This window comes from Cyprinus carpio, chromosome B5 (assembly GCF_018340385.1).
Source record: "Cyprinus carpio isolate SPL01 chromosome B5, ASM1834038v1, whole genome shotgun sequence".
NCBI classification, from domain to species: domain Eukaryota; kingdom Metazoa; phylum Chordata; class Actinopteri; order Cypriniformes; family Cyprinidae; genus Cyprinus; species Cyprinus carpio.
The window spans coordinates 36,379,650-36,400,563 of record NC_056601.1 but is presented as its reverse complement, the minus strand read 5'-3'; the positions used below and the strand labels follow the sequence as shown (position 1 = coordinate 36,400,563).

The following is a 20,914-nucleotide window of genomic DNA, read 5'->3' as shown; positions in this document are numbered from 1 at the left end:
TCAACCGGCCACAGATGATGGAGTCTGCGTGATCTCTTGCTTTAAACTGAGACACTGAAAACACTGTCATCACCAGCTGCTGGCGTGTGAATGAACACAGTGCCGCGCTTGACTCTGAAACACATGCAGATATTTATTTATTAAATCGCACCTAGCCATACAGTAATTCTGCTTTTGCTAGATGTGGTAAAAGACACTGGTCACTTCTCAAGGTCAGGAACACAATGCGGTCATACCATTGTGCAACAGACAGATTCCAGCAGGGATTTCCCATCAGCGTGTATCGCTGCAGCGTGGAGGAGGACAGACTGACTGCGAAAGTGAGCGTTGCAGCAGCTGCTATGTAGCAGAAAACGAGTGCGCGCAGGGATTGTGGGGATCGGCTTCTACCGCTCTCTCCCCGCCGACCGGGTTGATCCATCATGTACAATGTTCGCGTAAGGTTTCTTCACGTCTGCGCTGCGTAATTGCGATGATCTGTGCTGTATGCTCGCCCGGCTCACAGGCGTAGGAAGGTACGATTACAGATGTGAACAGCCGCCTGACGACGCCAAGGTCCAACATAAGCACATGATGAATAAGCCGTCACGCTATGAGCTCTGGCAGGTTCAAGGGGTTTTGCATGGAATAAATGGCTTAGTTCCTGGACTTCATTTCCATATTTTCTGTTCTCGCCATGCTGCGTGGTGCATGGTCAGAAATTACCACGAGCCTTGGGGGCAAAAACTGGAATCTGCATTTGCCGCCAGTTCTCTCATCATAAAGATGTAAGTCAGACGACTGATTTAGCAGCTTCTGTGATTATACACCCGGTATTTTAGATGCATACTCTTACAAGAGACTTCAGTGTGTTTCTTGATGCCATTTATTCCCAGTCTGAATAATAGACGGGTTTTGATTTTACGCTAACTGAAGTCGACTTCTCAATGGGAAGCGTTGAGGTGTCTAATCCCAAAGAAGCAGTAAATAAATTTTCATGATCCGGGTTCTTCACTTGTTTACAGCTGTAGCCAGACTGATCAGCAAACATTAACAGTAATTGACTTTAATCATTGTGAACAGTATCAAGCACCGGATACATCATTCATTGATGATTTGGTCATGAGGCCATTTAGCACTGTATGCTTACAGTGATGTATCCTCTTGTGTAAAGGTCTATCTGTACATTAGCCGGATGTGTGTATTCTCATATACACATACGCTATAAATGCTAGCTTCTTAAGTCTTAACTTGTGAAAGTGTGTATTTAAAGAGTAAAATGGCTTAATGTGTTTAACATGAACACTACAGCTATATTCCTCTCTTGGTTTTTCTCTCTTGCTAACTTCTATCAGAGTTAGTATTTGTGGCTTTGTGGAGAACTGAATTCTACTGACTTGCGGGCCTTTCTTTCTCGAAGAAGCGTGATATTGTAAACAAGATGCAGGATTTGGAATTCAAAATGTAATTCTAACGATGAAGAGCTAAAATAGTATGAAACTCCAAGAAGTTAATCATTATATATGCTGAAAATGCTCTATTCTCATTTCTTCAGTTTGAATTATCCAAAGCATGTTTTCATGCACAACACATGGGATATTTTCATAAAGATATATATATATATATTTAAACGAGAATACTTTTTCGTATGTACAATTAACCAAATAAGTTATAGCAAATGCATAAGAAAATTAAAAAGGAAGTAGTGATTTTGAATTTGCATTATATATTTCCCAACCTGTTTTACCTAAATACAGATGTGTAAAGATGGCTTTTTGTTCAGAAATGCTAAAGTCAGATTGACACGGTCCAGTGTTGTGACTGAATGAATTAGATGTTAATTGCAAGTAGTTAGGACAAGTATTACAAAAAAAAAAGAAATCCTTGGCTACTTATCTAGTCTGCCCTTACAAAGGTACATATAAATAACAGCCCTTGAAATAATGCAGTGCTCAGCAAGCAAGCACGTCTGCTCCGACGGTATGTAGAATTGAATTTCTGTGTTGTTGTTTGCTTTCAGTAAACAGAATCAGATTTGTGTTTGTTTAAGGCCTCCCGGCTCACAGTGCTTTCATATGGGTGATAAACACAGACGGCTCTCTTACTTGTGCTCTGGATTCAGAGACTTCGCCGTCCGTGCTTCAAACCCGTCCTGATCCGCCGGTATCTACAACCGCTGATCACAGCTCAGCTTGCAGGCCTCTGCTTGGCCAGCCCTCGGGTCCGCGAGGACCAGCCTCATTACGCAGCTCTTCTTGTGGCTCTGGTTCCGGATCCGGGACCGGTTCCCTCGGAGCCGTTGGACCCGCCTGTGAAGCGCCAGCTGGTCTGGCCTGCCTGGGCTCAGAGTCCGCCAGCCAGTTCGCTTCTCAGCATCCAGTCCTCCTCTGGTTTACATTTGGATCCTCAAATCTAACGCGAGAGTCCACTTTCCTGCAGAGTATTACACTGTAGCACTTACTATGAATTTAACAGTAACAAAACTGTAAAAATGCTAGAGTACAACAAACCTGTTAAATATTTAATGGTAATTCCCTCTTTATATACTGCAAAAAAACAATTTTTTTATGGACATTACAGGTAATTTTCAGGGTAGTATACTGGTTTTTTGGAAGTGAAAAAAGAATGTCTCAGTTACATAGCATAACCTAAAATTGACTTTCTGGCAGAATTCCCCTGTACTTCATACTTCCAATCTCTCTAATGTTTTTTTTTTTCTTCTGTTTTCAGCTTTGTACATTAGGGTTGTATCTAATGTTGTTAAATAATGTTTAATTGCGTTATTTTAGTTGTCATGTACGGTGTTTTAGAGTTGGCATGTGCACTCTATATATATTATATACTGTCGGTTCATCATGTGACTTTCTCTATCACCACCTGCTCTTGGTGGTTCACATCTCACGTGTATTGCTAAACGTACAAAAACAGATTGCAGTAACTAGTATAGGTTTGGTATATTAATCAATTAAGTATTAATAACATTAAGTATTAATAAGTTAATGAAATTATGTTATTTAAATGTAACTTTAAGTTAAAACCATTTTTAAAATGTTGCTACTGGATATTTTTACTGTAAAATTCTGGCAGCCTACCGTGTTTTTTACCGTAAATTTTAAATTCAAACTCACCTACCTGTGATTTTGTAAAGATCCATGAAGTGATTGGATTAGCCTTGCTCAGGTGTGTTTTGATCAGGGCTGGAGATTAACTCTGCAGGAAAGTGGATCTCATGAGCAAAGATTTGTGAGGGATCCTTTGATCTAAAACGTGATCGTAAACGAGGTTTTGAGAGCATTATACTGTAGATGTGTCATCTTCTTTAAGTGCCTCTGACTCATTTTTTCTGTTTGATGCCCTCTTAGGATCTTCCCCTAGATGCTGTTGGTGCCAATTGTCTCTAATATTACTAATAATGATGAACTATTTATTTCTGTTTGGATTCAAATTATTTTCCTTATAAATTCCTTTAATAATGGTGAACACAGTATATAAAGTATATTTTTGAGTCTCATCAGATGTGTCTTAAGCTATAAATGTGAATAATTTGTAAATAATAATTTGAGTATTTTGAACAATTTTTTACTGAACATGAAATTTTGGTTTTTTTCAACATCAACACTGGGCTGAAAAAAAGAGTTGTGCTCTTTTCAGTTGAGGTAGTAAATGAGAATGCAGAGTTTGAATTCAAATCTTATTATGTGTTAATATGTGTTAGGGCCGTAAAATTATTTGTCATTATATATACTTGAATGTTCTATTTTAACTTCAACATGAAATAGCTTATTAATGCAATTTGTTTGCTTTATTGCAAAATTTGAGACATTTGTCTATTTAATGATTGTGTTGAATTTCTCTGAATTCACAGTTCAGTACATTTCTCTTTTAGTCATCCCATTTTAGATTGAACAGCCTGTTTGTTGTGAACAATTCAGTTCAGTTCAAATGAACATGCATCACATAATCTCTGGTTATATATCTACAACAACAGAATAATGTCTGACAGAGCAGATGGAAGGTAGCCAAGTGATAGTCTGACAGAGACTACTTTACTCCCTTCTTTCCTCTCTGATGTTAAACACTCTCGGCGTCTCATTCCGTCCATCCTTTGTGTGTTTTTCCTGTAATAATGAAAGTCATGCAGGTGGAATGGCACTCCAGGGTAAATGTCAAGTAAATGAATGATTTCTGGGTGACCTCTCTCTTTAAATCCATCCGCAGCATTGAGCGGGCGCTGCTGAGCGGCGCGTGCCGGAGTATGGGAATCGTTATTCCCGTGAAGGATGGGATGTGATTGTCCTTCACCTGTCATTTCATCATGTCAATTAAAGCATGCCAGCACTAACAGGATCACATTACAATCTGTGGGAAATCCCATCTGTGTCCTGTGAAAAATGACGCTGCTTCACGTCTCCCAGTCACATGGTCCAATTCCACCAGCGCTCCCCCTTGATCCCAATTGAGATGTGCTGGGCACGGTGATTGTCAGGCTTCATGCATTATTCCACACATGTTGCTTTACGTGATGGATGATGATGCTTGGATCTGCAGTTATGAGAGATGACAAACCCATGGGTCGCTCTCATAACTTAACTACCTCCTAGACTTCCAAATACTAATGTAAGCGTGCCACAATCTTGATAGGTGTGTTTTTTGATTGGTTTTTGTGATATACTCAATAAAGTCAAATCAGCACATCCTTAAAAAAACAACAAGTCCAATAATTATCTCAGATACATTTCTAGGGTACGAAGTGCTTGACACGAGCTTTAAATAAAGCCTTCCCGCAGGAGCCTAATGGCCAGCAGATTAAGAAAGAAAGTTTAATCTGATGTAAGGTTAACTCTCCTCTGAAAACCTACCTATACGCTGCCTGAGGGAGAGATTCAGTGTGTGGCCAGTTGACCTGTGACCTCACACACACATGCTCAGTGTTTATGATGTCAGATGCCAGTCCGTTATGGAACACAAGCATTCGAAACGCATTAGTGTGGATCATAGTAAGAGCTGTACGAGTAGAGCCGCTTATTCTTTAGAACAGCCTTCTGGAGTAATTACAGCCCGACACGGCCGTATAAGCGAAAAGATGAGCAGCCAGTAACTGAAGGAAGGGGAGCATCTTTTACAGGCAGCGAAAGCGCGAGAGAGTGTGTGTGTGTGTGTGTGTGTGGTGGGTGTGATATGCAGGTTTTGCTTTCTTACTTGTACTCAGCGTGTGTTTTACAATTACACTGGTGCACAGAAACTCCTACTTCAGCGCATCAGTTTAATTCTGTCATCATTTACTCGCCTCTAAAACATCTCATTACTGATCACATCCTGAGGAGGAGATTCATTTAAGCTGAGGAGATTGTGTCCTGAATCTGAATCTGTTTTACGTTAACTGAACTGGAACTTTTTTCATGCTTCAGACACCTCTCAAACAGTTTTTTTTCTCCAAAACAAGACAAAGATATTAATGCAGTTTTAATGTTATGAAGTAATTATGTAATCATTGAACTATACAATTGTTAATTTCTTTTAATTAAAAAATATATATTTTTTAATTTCTGTAATATTAATGCAAATTTTTTGTTAGTGTAGTTGAATTTGCATTTTTGTATTTTATTTTATTTATGTTTTACTTTTTTTTAAATATTAATGCAGTTGGCTTTTTAAATTTATTAAGGTATTTAGTTACATTGTTTGAATTCAACATTAATGTTTTACATTTTTTTTATATTAATTAATTGACATTTTTACATTAATAGTAATGCATTTTTTTTCTTTTTAATGTAAATAAATTCCATTAAATGAATGTTTTTTTTTTCCTTTTATTAATATTAATGGAATTTAAATTTTAAATGAATATGTAAAGGTTTACTTTTTTAAATTAATTACATTAAATTAATTATTTCTTTCTTTTTCCAATTAATGCAATTAGCATTTTTGGAATGGTTTAATGTTAATGTAGTACTTTTTTTTTACATATTTAAATTTTAAAATAAAAAAAAAAGTATTTTTTTATGTTAATGCAGTTTTTACTTTTTTCTATTTTTTTAATTAATATTGATGTTTTTTTTTGTTCAATGAAAGTTTAAGTTTCAAAAAGGAAGAGCAGTCCTCATAAGTCTGATGAGAGCAGTCTGTATTTGACCTTGAACACTATAGTGCAGCTTCAGTAAAGAGTGTGAGAGTGACAGGTGTGTGACTGACGGCCGCCATACGTGTTTGATTCTTTCATTGGCCCGAGCTCATGTGAACATAGAGATTACATTGTTTTTAAATACAGATTTAGAAATAAAAGCTCCGGCAGACCTCAATCATTTCTGCTGATCTCTCTGAACACTACTGTCTAATGACAGATTAATGTAAGACTGCGCTCACACATTCACTCTGAGTTAACCTGTTAAACCTTGACTGATAGAAGCTAGAAACACACACACACACACACACACACACACACACTAACCTGTTAAACCCACACACACATCACATGCACTGTATAGAAAACCTGCACAGTCAGGCATTTAGAGATTATAAAGATGAACATTTCTCTAAAGCTGCTTTGAACTAATGCGTGTTATGAAAGAAAGGACACAAGTCAAAGCTGTTTCTCTTCTGCTTCTGGTTAGTGTGGTGATATCAGGTCATCTTCTTCATGTGGCGTCTGTGGGATGACGTGTCGATTCGGACTCTCTGTACGGTTCACAGGTTCCTGGGGAATAATCCACGGATCCGTGAGGAGAAGGACAAGGAGTGACCATTGTTGAGTTTCGTGGAAAAACTGTGATACACATGCCATTCATATTTACCTTTTCAAGTAAAATAAAATAAAAAACCTTTTTGAAAGAAATGAATAGTTTTGGTTCATCAAGGATGCATTAAACTTGACTCAAAAGTAACAGTAAATGCATTTTCTAATGTTACAAAAAGATGTCTGTTTCCAACTTAAACGCTGTTCTTTTTTAACTTTTTATTTATCTGTGAATTCCTGAAAAATAAAATTTATCACAGTTTCCACAGAAATATGTGCCGCACAACCTGGGTTCAACATTGTAAATATCAAAACTGTTTCTTGAAGCAGTCAAATCATCATACTTAGACCAAATTATTTTTCGAAAGATCATGTGGACACTGAGACTGGAGTAATGCTTCTTGAAAATAACAAGCTTGCACATCACAGGAAAGTACATTACAGCCGGTTCACAACGATTTCCACACAGAAGACAGCTGCTGTACAACTGAAAATAATATTTAAACTATTTTTTACAGTATTTTTAATACGGGAATATCCAGGCCTGTGGACCTTCTTTGCAAAAAAATCTTATTTATTACAGATACTTTTGGCCTGCAGGTGAATCCGATCCATATCGATTAGATGTTTATTGAGAATGCACCTGTAGTTAATATGCATGCATGACAACACTAGGTCCATGCACACACACACACCACCACACACCCACACACTCTCGAGCAACCAAGCTAGAGATGCAGAACAGTAGCAGTGCTGTCGTAGTACGACAGCGGCTTCATGAAATTAGATTTCAGTGCAGCCAGCCTCATCAACGTCCAGACGTTGGTACCAGATCGAGGTCAGAGCGATAGGTCATCCGACCTCTAGGACCGCCGCTCCGAGGATCCTGCTGGAAGACTTGTGTGTGTGTGTGTGTGTAGTGGATGTTTGGTGTCGGATGTGTGTGTAGTGGGACCTCTTTACCGCAGTTGGACCTTGTGCTAACCAGCGTACATTGGATTGCACCACCGTGGAGTTCGGTCAGATTTTAAAGCATGCTACGTAGTAATTATATCTATGTGTATCCGTACAGAGGCGGTGGCCGTCAGCCAAACGCGGCCTAGAGTCTAGCGCAAGCGCGACGGAGATCACTAGATCTCAAATTCGAACATTATATCAACACAGTGGGATGGTAGCTTCTTCTGAATTCTGATGCGTAGATCTCAGAGGGAGCATTAAATCGCGTTCCTAGGTCTTCTGTTATATTGAAAAAATCTACAGCAAATGTATGGTCTTGACTTTGTGTAAGAAATCTGTAGAACATTTACACTGGAAAACAAGTCTGACCTAAAGTAGAGTGAGGAAGTTCATTTTTAACCGTATACTGCAATCAGGTGTCATGAAAATAATCATCCGTGCGAGATATAGTCGAAGAATATATAGAAAAATGACAGTAAGTGGGCACAGAGAGGCACACAAATGTTAGGGTTTAGTAATGGTAACACTGGTTATTTGTTCTTTTTTTTCAGGGTGATCAAAACAGCTTTAATAAATCCTCTGAAAAACATCGGGTGATCTTTGAAAACCCTCGTCAGTGCTGCTGAATGGTTTCGCTAATAAGTAAACATATTTAATTATTAGTTATAATAGAGTATTCAACTTGAAAAGTACTAATTTAAGGTTCCATTTAGAGCAGGTACTACTGAAGAATTTTTTTTTTTAATTTCCTTGGCATATAGTTGAATTAAAATCAATTATAAAAAAAAAACAAAAAAAAAACAAAAGTTTAATTTTAGTAAAATTATCTCTCAGATTACCATTCAACCTTTCTTTTATGTTCAAGCTATGCTAAAAATAATTTTGTTTTATTGTTTAGTTAATTGTAATAACGCTTGTAGTTTATATTAATAGTTTAAATTTATTTATTTTTTTTTAAATACATTTTCTGTTTTTTATTTAATTTTTTTAATAGTCCTTTGCAGTTTTATAAATTTTTATTTCGTTTTATTTTATTTTTATTTTTCAGCTTGGGTTTTTTAGCAGGAATATATATAGATATATAATATATATATATATATATAATATATATATAATATATATATTTTTTTTTTTTTTTTTTTTTTTTTTTTTAAGAAAAATACGTTTCCTTGGCAACTACCTGAAAAAATAAAAGTTACATGTTTAGAAGTAAAACAAGTGTAAAATATTTATATAAATAGTACACACATAAATATATGAATAGATATATATATATATATATATATATATATATATAATATATATATATTCAGTTAATGTTTATTTTATTTCAGGGGAAAAAAAAATGATTTTTTAGTGTGGTTGTTTTGGGTTAAGCAGCCTCGTAGTTTCCTGCTCTGATAGTGTGTTGTTTTGTGGGATGAGCATATGGTGATGCTGATGTGAGGTTAATCTGTGATCAGAACGTATCCTCGTATCATCCTGTTTGATGGTGACGCATGGCCTGCAAAACTGCTGTCTCGCTCCGGGACAATGGAGCACAGATCGGCCCTCTGTGGCCCCCGGCATATGGGGGGACAGCGGGTGAATGGGGCCCTTGTGTGTCATCAGTCAGGCGGTCCATCACCCCTCGAACACAAGAGCCCAGGTCAGCCAACCTCTTGATCTTTACGACCCCCGCTGCCCTAGGATCTAGGACCTCTGTACCTGTAACTAGGAGTGTTTGTTTTTCTGAAAACAGACTCGTGCTCATTTCACAGTTTGACTTATTTATATCATTATTTTTCCCCCAAAGTCTGTTTTAGTTCATTTTTCTGGATTTCTAATTAATCTTTTAAATGTAACCAAATGAAACTTTACAACAGAACAGTGCATATTTGTTGATTTGTTTAATTAAAGTGTTGCATAAGAGTAATCAAATATTTTTTTATATATAAATTAAAATATTGTTTTAGAAGTTTTATAAATTGAAGTATGGATAGGACACATGTCTTGATTGGACAATTTTCCATAAAAATGTTTTAATAAATTATTATTATTATTATTATTAATAACCCGAACTTTTTTCCCAACAATTTCTGTGTGGTTTTTACCCAAATTTGCCATATTTATTTTTCCACAAATATTTCATTACAATATTTCTGGATTCCATTTAATGGGTTTTTTTTAATTTTAATTTAATAATTAAATAAAAATTATAAATAATTCTAAATAATAATATATAATGTATAATCAAGCTTTCATTCTTCTTGTACCTAAATGGAAATACACCAAGATAATTTCTTTTACAAGAGAATATTCCTTTTAATTATTATATTTATTTATTTATTGTATTTTTTTTGTGAGACAACTCACTCATAATACTGCTTTTTATTTTTTCCTTGTAATAATTACTTTATAATTCAGGATTTTGTGTCTCTAAACTCAACAATTGCTGTGAGGGAAAAAATAGACTGAGAGATGAATGTTACAATAACTTGCATGGTGGCAAAAAAAAAAGAAATCACAAATTGCAAGTTATAAATTCAGAATTGCAAGGAAAAAAGTTCAAAATTGTGAGGTACTATGTCACAAAAGTCTTTTTATTTTTTTCTGTAGTTGCACACATGTATTTTAACTGTACAGAAGCACAGAAGTGGCATTAAGTGTTGTCTGCAGGATCTGTTGTGTGTGTTTCAGACGGACTGCGAGGAGTTTGTGTGTGACACAAGAGTCTTTAAAATCCCCTGCACTGGAAGTCCAGGACACAGCAGATCCGCTTTAGTTCAGACGGACGTCGAGAGAGAGAGAGTCAGTAATAATTACTCAGATCTCAGAGCGCAGACTGTTTCTTCAGGAAAAAAGAGAGATGGACAGAATCAGACAGGCTTTTCCTCTCGGCGCTAACTGTGTGAGTCCCCAGCCGTGTTGTGCCGTGTGTTTCTCTGAATGCAGATTGTGTTGTTTTTCTTTTTTCTTTATTTTTGTTGAGTAAGGGCTGAAGGGCATCACGCATCTCTCCAGATCCTCTGAGGCTGGCTTCGTTCAGACTCAACCACACAACTCCTCTGTGTCTGACGTTTTAGTACCATACAGAATTTCATTTTTTTTAGGTCATTTTTGGCCTATTTAAAGGGTATTTTCCCCTAATCGTATTAAATGCATGTCATCTTTCATATCAAATTATTTCATTTTTATATATAAAATGTATCATATAATAAGACAATATAGGGCTGTTACCAATCATATTAAATCAGTATCAACAAAACTGATCTTTCCACTGCAGAAGAAACAGAAGTGACTGGAGTGGCATTCGGATGCATTTACACAGACAGCTCAGTATAGCTGAAATATAGCACGGATGCAAAATAATAACAGCATAAATAATGGCATGAGCTTGGTGTTTTTATTTTATTAATTTATTTATTTTATTTTATTTTTTTTTTTAATATACAAATATGGATTGTTTAATATATGGTAAGATGAAGGTAATGTTGGAAGTAAGTTGCTGTATTGATTAACGAGTTATTGAAGCATACCTTCAAACGATTCGTTCAGACGGCTGATTCATTCAAGATTGAAGCAAGTGCCTGTCTTTATGAATGGACCACTGAATCATTGACTCAAATGATTCAAAATTCAAAAACACGAATCATTCGGTAACGAATATTGAACTAAAATTTATATTAACTACTCTTTTTAACCCTTGAATAAAATGTAAAATTTGCAGTCACATTTTTGGGTTGTTGATGTGACATGGCATTTTCACTGTCCCGCAAGATAAAAATTAATATAATTAATATTGTCATTATTTAAAATGCAGTAAATGGTTAAACATTTCTTTGTCCTACTGTACATGGACCTGTTGTTATAAAAGCTGCAGTGTTATTAGATTTCTTTAATTTTTTTGAGCCAAATCTCAAAATTGTCCTATTGTGTGACTGTCTCAGGCGTGGTTGTTTAATTATAACTTTCTTTTATAAATGAAAAAGAAAAGCATAAATGTTAATAAATACCTCTGGCATAATTGTACAATTGTCTATTTTAGTAAAAGGCAATCATTTTTCATTCATATATTTCTGAAAGCGTAAGAACTTGATACATTTTGTCTCTGAAAACCACGTCCTCTGGTGTGACACCATATCCTGTTTTTAAATCGGCCAAATCCAGAGGAAACGTATTAATAACTAGCTGAAGGACCTCATTCCTGGTCGTGTGACTGAAGCCCCCTGTGAAGCCCATGACATCTGCACATGGTACATTTTGTCTCAGAATTGTTCAAATATTTACTAGCTGAAGGACCTCATTCCTGGTCGTGTGAAAGTGTTACGTTTTGCTGTCCTTTGGACACCCCTAAATTATATTTTTTTTAGTTAAAAACGGCATGTTAATCAACATAATCATGGTGGATTTTTGGTCAGGTTAGCTTGGAATAGCAAGGTCATTAATATATAATTTAGTGCTGGGCACTAGTGCTGGTTACACATTTACATGTAATTACATGTAAATATTTTCTAAATATATACTGTATGTGTGTGTGTATTTGTTTCAGTTTAATACATAATAAATATCCACAGTACACACACACACACATATTATGTACACAAAAACATTTATTTTGGATGCGATTAATCGCGATTAATCATTGCCCAGCACTAATTAAATTTAATTTCAGTTAACTTTAATTATATTTTATTGGCTTAAATTTGAGTTAACCCTGTCATGGAACACTAGGATTGTCTAACCATGAGAACATACATGATTGATGTTAATCGACTGGCACATATGTGGAGCGTCTCTCGTTAGCGCTCGTGCCGTATGGCAAACGTGCTTCTGAATGCTGCTTATGAGGGTCAAACCTGCGGCGTCCCAGCATGCTTCTCTCTCAGCCAATCACGATGCTGCTGTATCAGTTGCTTGTTCTTCGAGCGATCAGAGCCGCGGACGATCCATGCAATTATTTAGTATCAGTCAACTTAGTAATTTGGCGCGGTTTGTTTTTTGCGCAGACCGGTATAAATCATGTGTCGCAGACGGCAGTCATAAAGAGAGAGAGACTCATGGCTTTGATAAGGACACATGCTAATTTCCAAACCTTCATGCTGAGCTATTGAGATGGATGATCGGAGCCGTGCATCCTTCAGCGTGACAGCGATGTTTCATTAGGCGTTATCGCTCTCTCCTGCGTTTGAGCGCTTCAGACGTCTCGCCTTTTAAATGCTCTTTTATTTCTATGTTTCATTAGAGTTTATCTGTCTTTTCTTCTTTTAAGTGCTTTTGTGGTGATGTTTTTTATAATAATAATAACAATTATTATTATTATTATTATTATTATTATTATTATTATAACAATAAAATTACAATACAAATATTATTTTTTATTTTAATATTTATTTTATTTAATAAAATGTAAATGTATTATTAATAATATAATAATAATAATGTTATATATAACAAAAGTACAATTATAATATTTGTATTATATTGTATTTAATGTATTTGATAATATTTTTATTATATTGTATTTATTGTATTTAATGTTTTTTGATTTTTTTGCTTTCAAACATTAAACTACACAGCTTTTATTTTGGCAGAAAATCACAGTTTTTTACAAACTAGGGAAGTTGTTTGCTGCATGCTGCATTTATAAGATGCACATTATAAGTGACTCTATACACGTTATAAGTTCATGTGGAGCAGCTTTTACTGTAAACCATGAAAAGATCACAGTGAAACACGCAGCACATCAGAATACATATTTCTATAACTGCAATGCAGTATTTGGTATTTGATTTCTAATTCCAGGCGGTGGCTGCAGCTCTGTGAACGTCAGATTCACCGGATGATGTCTCACAAATAAACAACAGCATTAATAGGAGTTAAAGGCTGATTTGCATAATTTATTCCATTCTCGTGGGGAATTGCATTTTAGTCAAATGAGCAGCGGCAGTAGAGAACCTGAGGTCTCGAACCTGCGCCGCATTAAACACACGCGCATGTGAACGAGACGCTGAACACAGCCGAATCAAACACTCTGCTGTCATGCTGGGCTTGAAAACTATGAGGAAACGCTAATAGTCAATTAAATTATGAAATCTATAAAATCATTTTAAATTAAACATATTTTATTTATTTATCTGCTTTTAATGTGAATGTTTAATTGTTTGTATATTTTTATTTATTGGAGTATTAAAATATCAGGGAGACATCAATAAAATATTTATAAATTAATTTTATAAATGTATGTTTTTTTATAAATATGAAATATTGAATTCTATATTAAAAGAACTTCTGTCATCATTTACCAACCCTTAAGTCATTATGAACCTGTGAGTTTTGTGGAACGCAGAAGAACTTTGGACCCCATTGACTTTCCCTGTATGGACAATAAAACACTCTGCATATCTTCTTTTGTGTGTTTCACTGAAGAGAGAACATCATACAGATTAATGACAGAATTATCATTTTTAAGCACTCTATCATGTGTTTTGACCTGATCTGATCTCTGATACAGACAGACTGATTCATTATTAATAAGCAGGATCGTTATGATCTTGATTTGTGTTCCTGCTAGTTGTCAGGTTGCATCTTTCTGACACGACCGTAGTGTGTGTGTGTGTGTGTGTGTGTGTGTGTGTGTGTGTGTGTGTGTGTGTGTGTGTGTGTGTGTGTGTGTGTGTGTGTGTGTGTGTGTGTGTGAGAGAGAGAGAGAGAGAGCCCCATCTGGGCTCCAGACTCAGTGTGGTGAAGCAGCTGTCAGCTCACCCTGATCTCCGCTGGTCCCCGGGGAGCCGTTAGCAGTGCAGCTTCTCTCTGTCAGACACAGTCTTCAATCAAACCCTCCGTAGTTTAGTGTGTGAGTGTCACTGGTTAAGATGGTTAAGAACTGACTAGTTGTCTTTGAATGCTGAACAGACTGACTTCTGAAATGCAAGTCCAGTAGACACGATCTGGATTAATTTAAATGGCACAGTTTACTGAAAACTTTGGACAAATTATAAAAAAAAAAAAAAAAAATGTTTTTGTTGAGCAACATATTTGATCAATCAGGCTTTTATGGCTTATATAGTCTGACACAGTGAGAACATGAAGGGAAAAAGCTCAAATGATTCAGAGACTCAAAAATATGAATGATATAATAATATAAGCAAAAATATGCACATTTTGTGTGTGTGTGTGTGTGTGTGTATGCATGTTATTTTTGGTTATATGACACTGATGCACAGAAGCATCAGTATGCATTTTGATATCTGGTTTGGAGCTATGGGTGGACATTCAGTGTAATGCTCTCAAATGGTTTCAATCCTATTTTAACAATAGAAGGTTCTCTGTTAGTATTGGTGAATTTACTTCAGATGCAGCTCCCCTTACATGCGGTGTCCCTCAAGGCTCTATTCTCGCTCCAATCTTGTTCTCTTTGTAAATGTCTCCTTCCATTTTTATGCAGATGATACCCAAATCTATCTGCCCCAGGAATCTAATAACAAGGGTTTGGATGCTCTGCTGGTGTGTCTAGCTGATGTTAAGGCCTGGATGACCCTAAATTTTCTTCATCTTAATGAAGGGAAAACTGAGATATAGTTTTTGAATCATCAGAATTTGCTAGCTCCCCTGGCTTAAATCTTGGTCATTTGTCTTCCTGTGTGAAACCAGTAGTGAAGAATTTGGGGATCTATTTTTATATTGCTCTCAAATTTGACAAACAGATTAGTACAGTAGTCAAAACCAGTTTTTTTCCCATCTTAGAGTCTTAGCTAAAGTGAAACCATTTCTTTCTTTTAAGGACTTTAAAAGGGACATTCATGCTTTTAATTCAACGAGGCTCGATTACTGTAATTCCCTTAAAATGGGTATTAATCAAGCATCTCTTAATCGACTTCAAATGGCACAAAAAGCTGCTGCTAGGCTCCTTACTGGTGTGCGCAAACGAGAGCACATTACCCCAGTATTAATATGTTTGCATTGGCTCCCAGTTAATTATAGAATTGATTTTAAAGGCCTGCTGCTGGTTTTTAAAGCTCTGAATGGGTTAACTCTGTCTGAATTATTATCCACATACAATCCTGGAAGGTCTCTTAGGTCTTCCAACCAGAGACTATTTAACTTTATTTATCTATTAGAACTGCTTCTACACTGAATGAGTTTACAGTCAAACTCAAAACCCATCTGGCTTTTAACTTTAGTTAATTGTGTGGTGTTAGCTTTGTTCTGTACTGTAATTTATGTTATTCTGAGTGTTACCATTGTTGATGTTTGATTGATTGTACAGCACCTTGGTTTACAATCATAGTTTTTATTGGTGCTATATAAATAAAGTTGAGTTGAGTTGAGATATGCTGATATTTATGTGATGAAATTCTGACGCTTGTGATGTAAATCAATGAGATCTTTATAACAGTACTGTACATACTGACATAAAATGATCTAAATATCAGTCTGAGCTCTATATCTCCAGTAATGTGTCTCAGTGAGATGAGATGTAAATGATCCAAACATATAATGCAGTGATTGAGAGATGAAGAAATAAAGGCCTCCTCAGAAGATGTGAGATGTTCTGGAGGCTTGTTAAGATCATTCCTCCGCTGAGGAACAGTGAAAGTAAAGCTTCTGGAAACAAACGCTCCTCAAAAGATCCTGATGATCATATTTGAGACTCTAAAACATGATTGATGGAGAATCAAGTAAAGCTGAGCTGCTTCAGTCCAGTAAGAGTTCATCTGGAGATATTACTGCAGTTATTCTGACCTTTACTTGATCAAAATCACTCAAGATCTGACACCAGAAGCAGCAGCTGAAGCTGGATGCTTGTACAATTACACTAAAAGAGCTTTGACTGGATAAAACACTTTAAACGATCAATCAGACGACAGAAGACATGAGGAGATTGAGTGTGACAGCAGAGTTTGACTTTTAACTTTTCAGCCAGAAAAGCAAAGTCTGTCTGAAGAAAGCTAGATGTTGTAGGATCTGGTTTTGTTTGTGATGATCCACGGATTCCTCAATGTAAGATCTGATGTTGAGGGTCTCTCTCTCTCTCTCTCTGTCTCTGTGTCTCTCGACCGCAGACAGGATGTTTTAAATTATTAAAGATGTTACAGCGAGTTCAACACTCTCAGAACGAGATTATTGGGATTAAATGCAAAGGTCAGACCTGAGTGTGTGTGTGAGCACTAGTGACTATATTAAATTGTTTCTAGTTTGTCACACTAGAAGGTGCAGGTCTGTCTGAGAGCATTGAATTGTGGGAAATGATAACATCAAAACTGAGAAAAATGCATTTGAATTGAGTTTTGATTGATTTGATCTGAATGTCACCGCCTGCGTTACACTCGGAAGAACATCAAATCACTGATGACTGACCTACAGCAGTGTGTGTGTGTGTGTGTGTGTGTGTGTGTGTGTGAGAAAGAGAGATCGATAAGGTGACCGGACACACGGTAACCATGGTGACAGGCAATAATGAAGAGATGAGGAGATATGAGAGAGTGGATGGGATGTGAGGAGATCAGCATTCTCAAATGCACACACACACTCTCAGTGCTGATCAGGGTGGCTGTGGTCCGGTGTGTTTGTCATATTTTCTCAGTGTGAGTGTTTTTTCTGATGTTCTCTCTGACCTCTGCGTGTGTTTCAACAGCAGCAGGATAATAACGCTCTGCTTTAATCTGTGCATCGGGTCGCGTTCAATCACAGTATCTCTGAGACTGAGTCTCTCCAGCAGTTTCTCACATCAGAAGAAGAGCAGGTCTTTGTGTCTCTATCCAGTGAATCTGCGCAGCTCTGCAGTCCTTACCTGAGGATCACCAGAACCTTCAGCCTCAATCTGGAGACACACAACTCCATCCATCCATTCATCATCCATCCATCATCCAACCATACATCTGTCCATCTATTCATCCAACCATCCATCCGTCCGTCCATCCATCATTTATTTATTTATTCATTTCATATTTATTCATTCATTCATCAGTCCATCCTTCATCCATCCATCCATCCATTCATTTATTCATCCATCCATCCATCCATCCATTCAACCAACATCCATCCGTCCATCCATCCATCCATCCATCCATTCACTTTCATTCATTCATTCATCCATCCATTCATTCATTCATTCATTCATTCATTCATCCAACCGTCCGTCCATCCATCCATCCATTCATTCATTCATTCATTCATTCATCCATCATCCATCCGTCCGTCCGTCCGTCCATCCATCCTTCAGTCTATCCATCCATCATTCATTCATCAGTCTATCCATCTATCCATCCATCCATTCATCCATCATCCATCTATCCATCCATCCATCCATCCATCCATCTATCAATCTATTCATCCATCCATCCATCCATCCATCCATTCATTCATCAGTCTATCCATCTATCCATCCATCCATTCATCCATCATCCATCTATCCATCCATCCATCCATCCATCTATCCATCCATTCATCCATTCATCCATCCATCAGTCTATCCATCTATCCATCCATCAGTCTGCCCATACATTTATCCATCTATCCATCCATCCATTCATCCATCATCTATCCATCCAGCATCTATCCATCCATCCATCCATCCATCTATCCATCCATTCATCCATTCATCCATCCATCAGTCTATCCATCTATCCATCCATTCATCCATCATCCATCTATCCATCCATTCATCCATCTATCCATCAGTCCATCCATCCATCAGTCCATCCATCCATCAGTCCATCCATCTAATATTCAATGTCATTTTAGCTATCTTTCTATCATTTAATTTGTATCTATTGTTTTAACATTCTATCCTTCTGTCTATTTCTGTATATCATTCTAATGTTCTATATATCATACTGTCTATCGTTCTTATGTTCTGTCTATCACTCTATTATTTTATCTACTTTCCTCATGGCTTCAGTTTATTTAAAAAAACAAACTCCCAAATATCTGAAAATATCTGGAATCCCAAGCGTCTGAAATATGTAGCCAGCTTGGCAGGATTTAAATGAAATATATTTTGAAAAATATGTCCATTTAGCCTCACTGTTTACATTGCACTGGATTGAAAACATGTTTACCCAGAGAAGCATGTATACGGTGGGACAGGATCGTCTCCGTGAGGGACCCATGTGATGCTGAGAGTCTTTCTGTACGACACACATAAGAGTTTAGATGTTAGATTTTAGTACAGCAGTGAGACTTACATTTACAGATGAAGTGTGTGTGTGTGTGTGTGTGTGTGTGTGTGTGTGTGTGTGTGTGTGTGTGTGTGTGTTTCAGAGCTCAGATCTGTGCGTCTGCCTCATTGCACATGCGGAGCGTGTCTTTCTGTCAGACTATCGCATTAAAATCCGCCGCTGAGGGAAACCTGACAGGTTTTTTTCAATTACATCTGCTTCAGCGCGTCAAATAAAGGATGCTCCTGTCTCTCCTCATATCCGCTCTGCTCCGTCCCGTCTCTTCCGTCCTCTTTTTGTCTTTGTAAAAGTATTTCCATCTCAGGACGGCGTCCATGTCGTCCGTGCACGATGCAGACGAGGAGCGTTTGAGAGTCGTCAGAGAGTCTTCTACTCTGAGTTTGTGTCTCAAGAGCTCGTCCAGACCAGCATTTCTACACATCTTCTGGGCTGGAAGTCTGCAATTCTGCTTGATTTTATTTTGTTTGTTAAAGATAAAGTGATTGTCATTCACTTTGAGCTTGTGTTCTTCTTCTGATGTGTTGCTTGATCTTAAACTGGTCCATATGGTTAAAGGTTTGGAATAATTAAGATTATTTAATGTTTCTGTAAGAAGTCTTTTCTGCTCGAGGCTGCATCTATTTAGCCAAAATACTGTAAAAATAGTGAAATAATTTTAGAATTTCAAACAGCTGTTTTCTATGTGAATATCTGTTAAACTGTAATTTATTTCTGTGATGTGCAGCTGTATTTTCAGCATCATTACTCCAGTCTTCAGTGTCACATGCACTTCAGAAATCATAATAATATGATGATTTTCTGCTGATGAAGAATTTTTTATTATTTTTATATGTGTTGTATAATATATTTTATATATTATTTTTAGCAATATTTGATCAAATAAATGCAGCTTTGGTGAGCAGAAGATACTTTTTTTCCACATTAAAACATCCTAATTATTCCAAACTTTAGATTGAATGCATCATTTACATGTTTTTAGGATTCTGTGTCAAGTTAAACCTCTGAAATGCGTCTCAGACTCGGTTTCACTGCATCGAGCTGCTGTTGAACACAGAAACACGTCTTGTGTGAACGGCCTCTCATCGGGAGCTGAAAGCCTGATCAAATTAATCAAAATATTGCCTAATAAGCGGGGTGTGTGTGCAGCTGGATGGTTTATCATGCTGAGTGCTGAAGTATCATCTCTCACACACAAAAACAAAGACAGAGATAGAATGAGGGCTTCTCAGCAGGTATGAATTAGCATTTGAATTATCAGCGTCTGATGCGCTTCTGAGCGTCGCGTGAATGAAAGCCTCCAGACACATTAATGCATGAAGAGAAACTGAAGCACCTGCTGCGGAAACACACCTTCACACACACACACACACACACACACACACACACACACACACACATGCCAGCATCTGTGTGTAAGAAACATGCATACAGGGTTATTTGAGCATTGCACTTATCAATGTTTTGAATTAATTTTTAGTTTTGTGTTTTTCTGCATTCTATGAAAGCTTGTTTCCACCATGGAATAAAAACAAATGTAAAAGGTAATTGCGACTTTGTATCTTATAATTCAGAATTTATATAGAGATATAAGAACTATAAACTGGAAATGTTGAGATGTGAATTTGCAATTCTCAGAAAGAAATCACAATTCTGCGATAAAAAGGTAATTATCTTCTTTTATATTTTATTTGTGGCAGAAAATAAACAAACTGAATTGCAGAATTCTGAGGAAAAAAGTCTGAAATCTGAGTTTATATCTCACTTTTTTCCTCAGAATTGTGAGAAACAAAGTCTAAACTGTGAGATAAAAAGTTGCAAGTATCTTTTTTATGTATTTATTTTAAAACTTGGTGTTTATATTTTGTGATTTTGGTATTTTTTGTTATTTTTTTTAAAATATCTATTATTTTTATGAACTGTTTCAGCTGTTATCTAGCAGAATAATTTTTTTCTATATTTCAGTTACCATTTATTTCAAGTAATGAAAATTTTTGCTGGACTCTCTGATGATCTTCTATAAATCTTCCACTAGATTTATGAGAAACAAAGTCTGGATTGTGCAATTAAAAGTTTCAATTATAAT

The 20,914-nt window shown here is 36.4% G+C and overlaps 1 protein-coding gene across 1 annotated transcript in view; it reads left to right on the top strand.

Moving 5' to 3' along the window:
* The window catches only part of LOC109070294 (netrin receptor DCC-like), a 182,850-nt gene that overhangs the window by 27,359 nt on the left and 134,577 nt on the right, over positions 1-20,914 (top strand). The window lies entirely within an intron of this gene.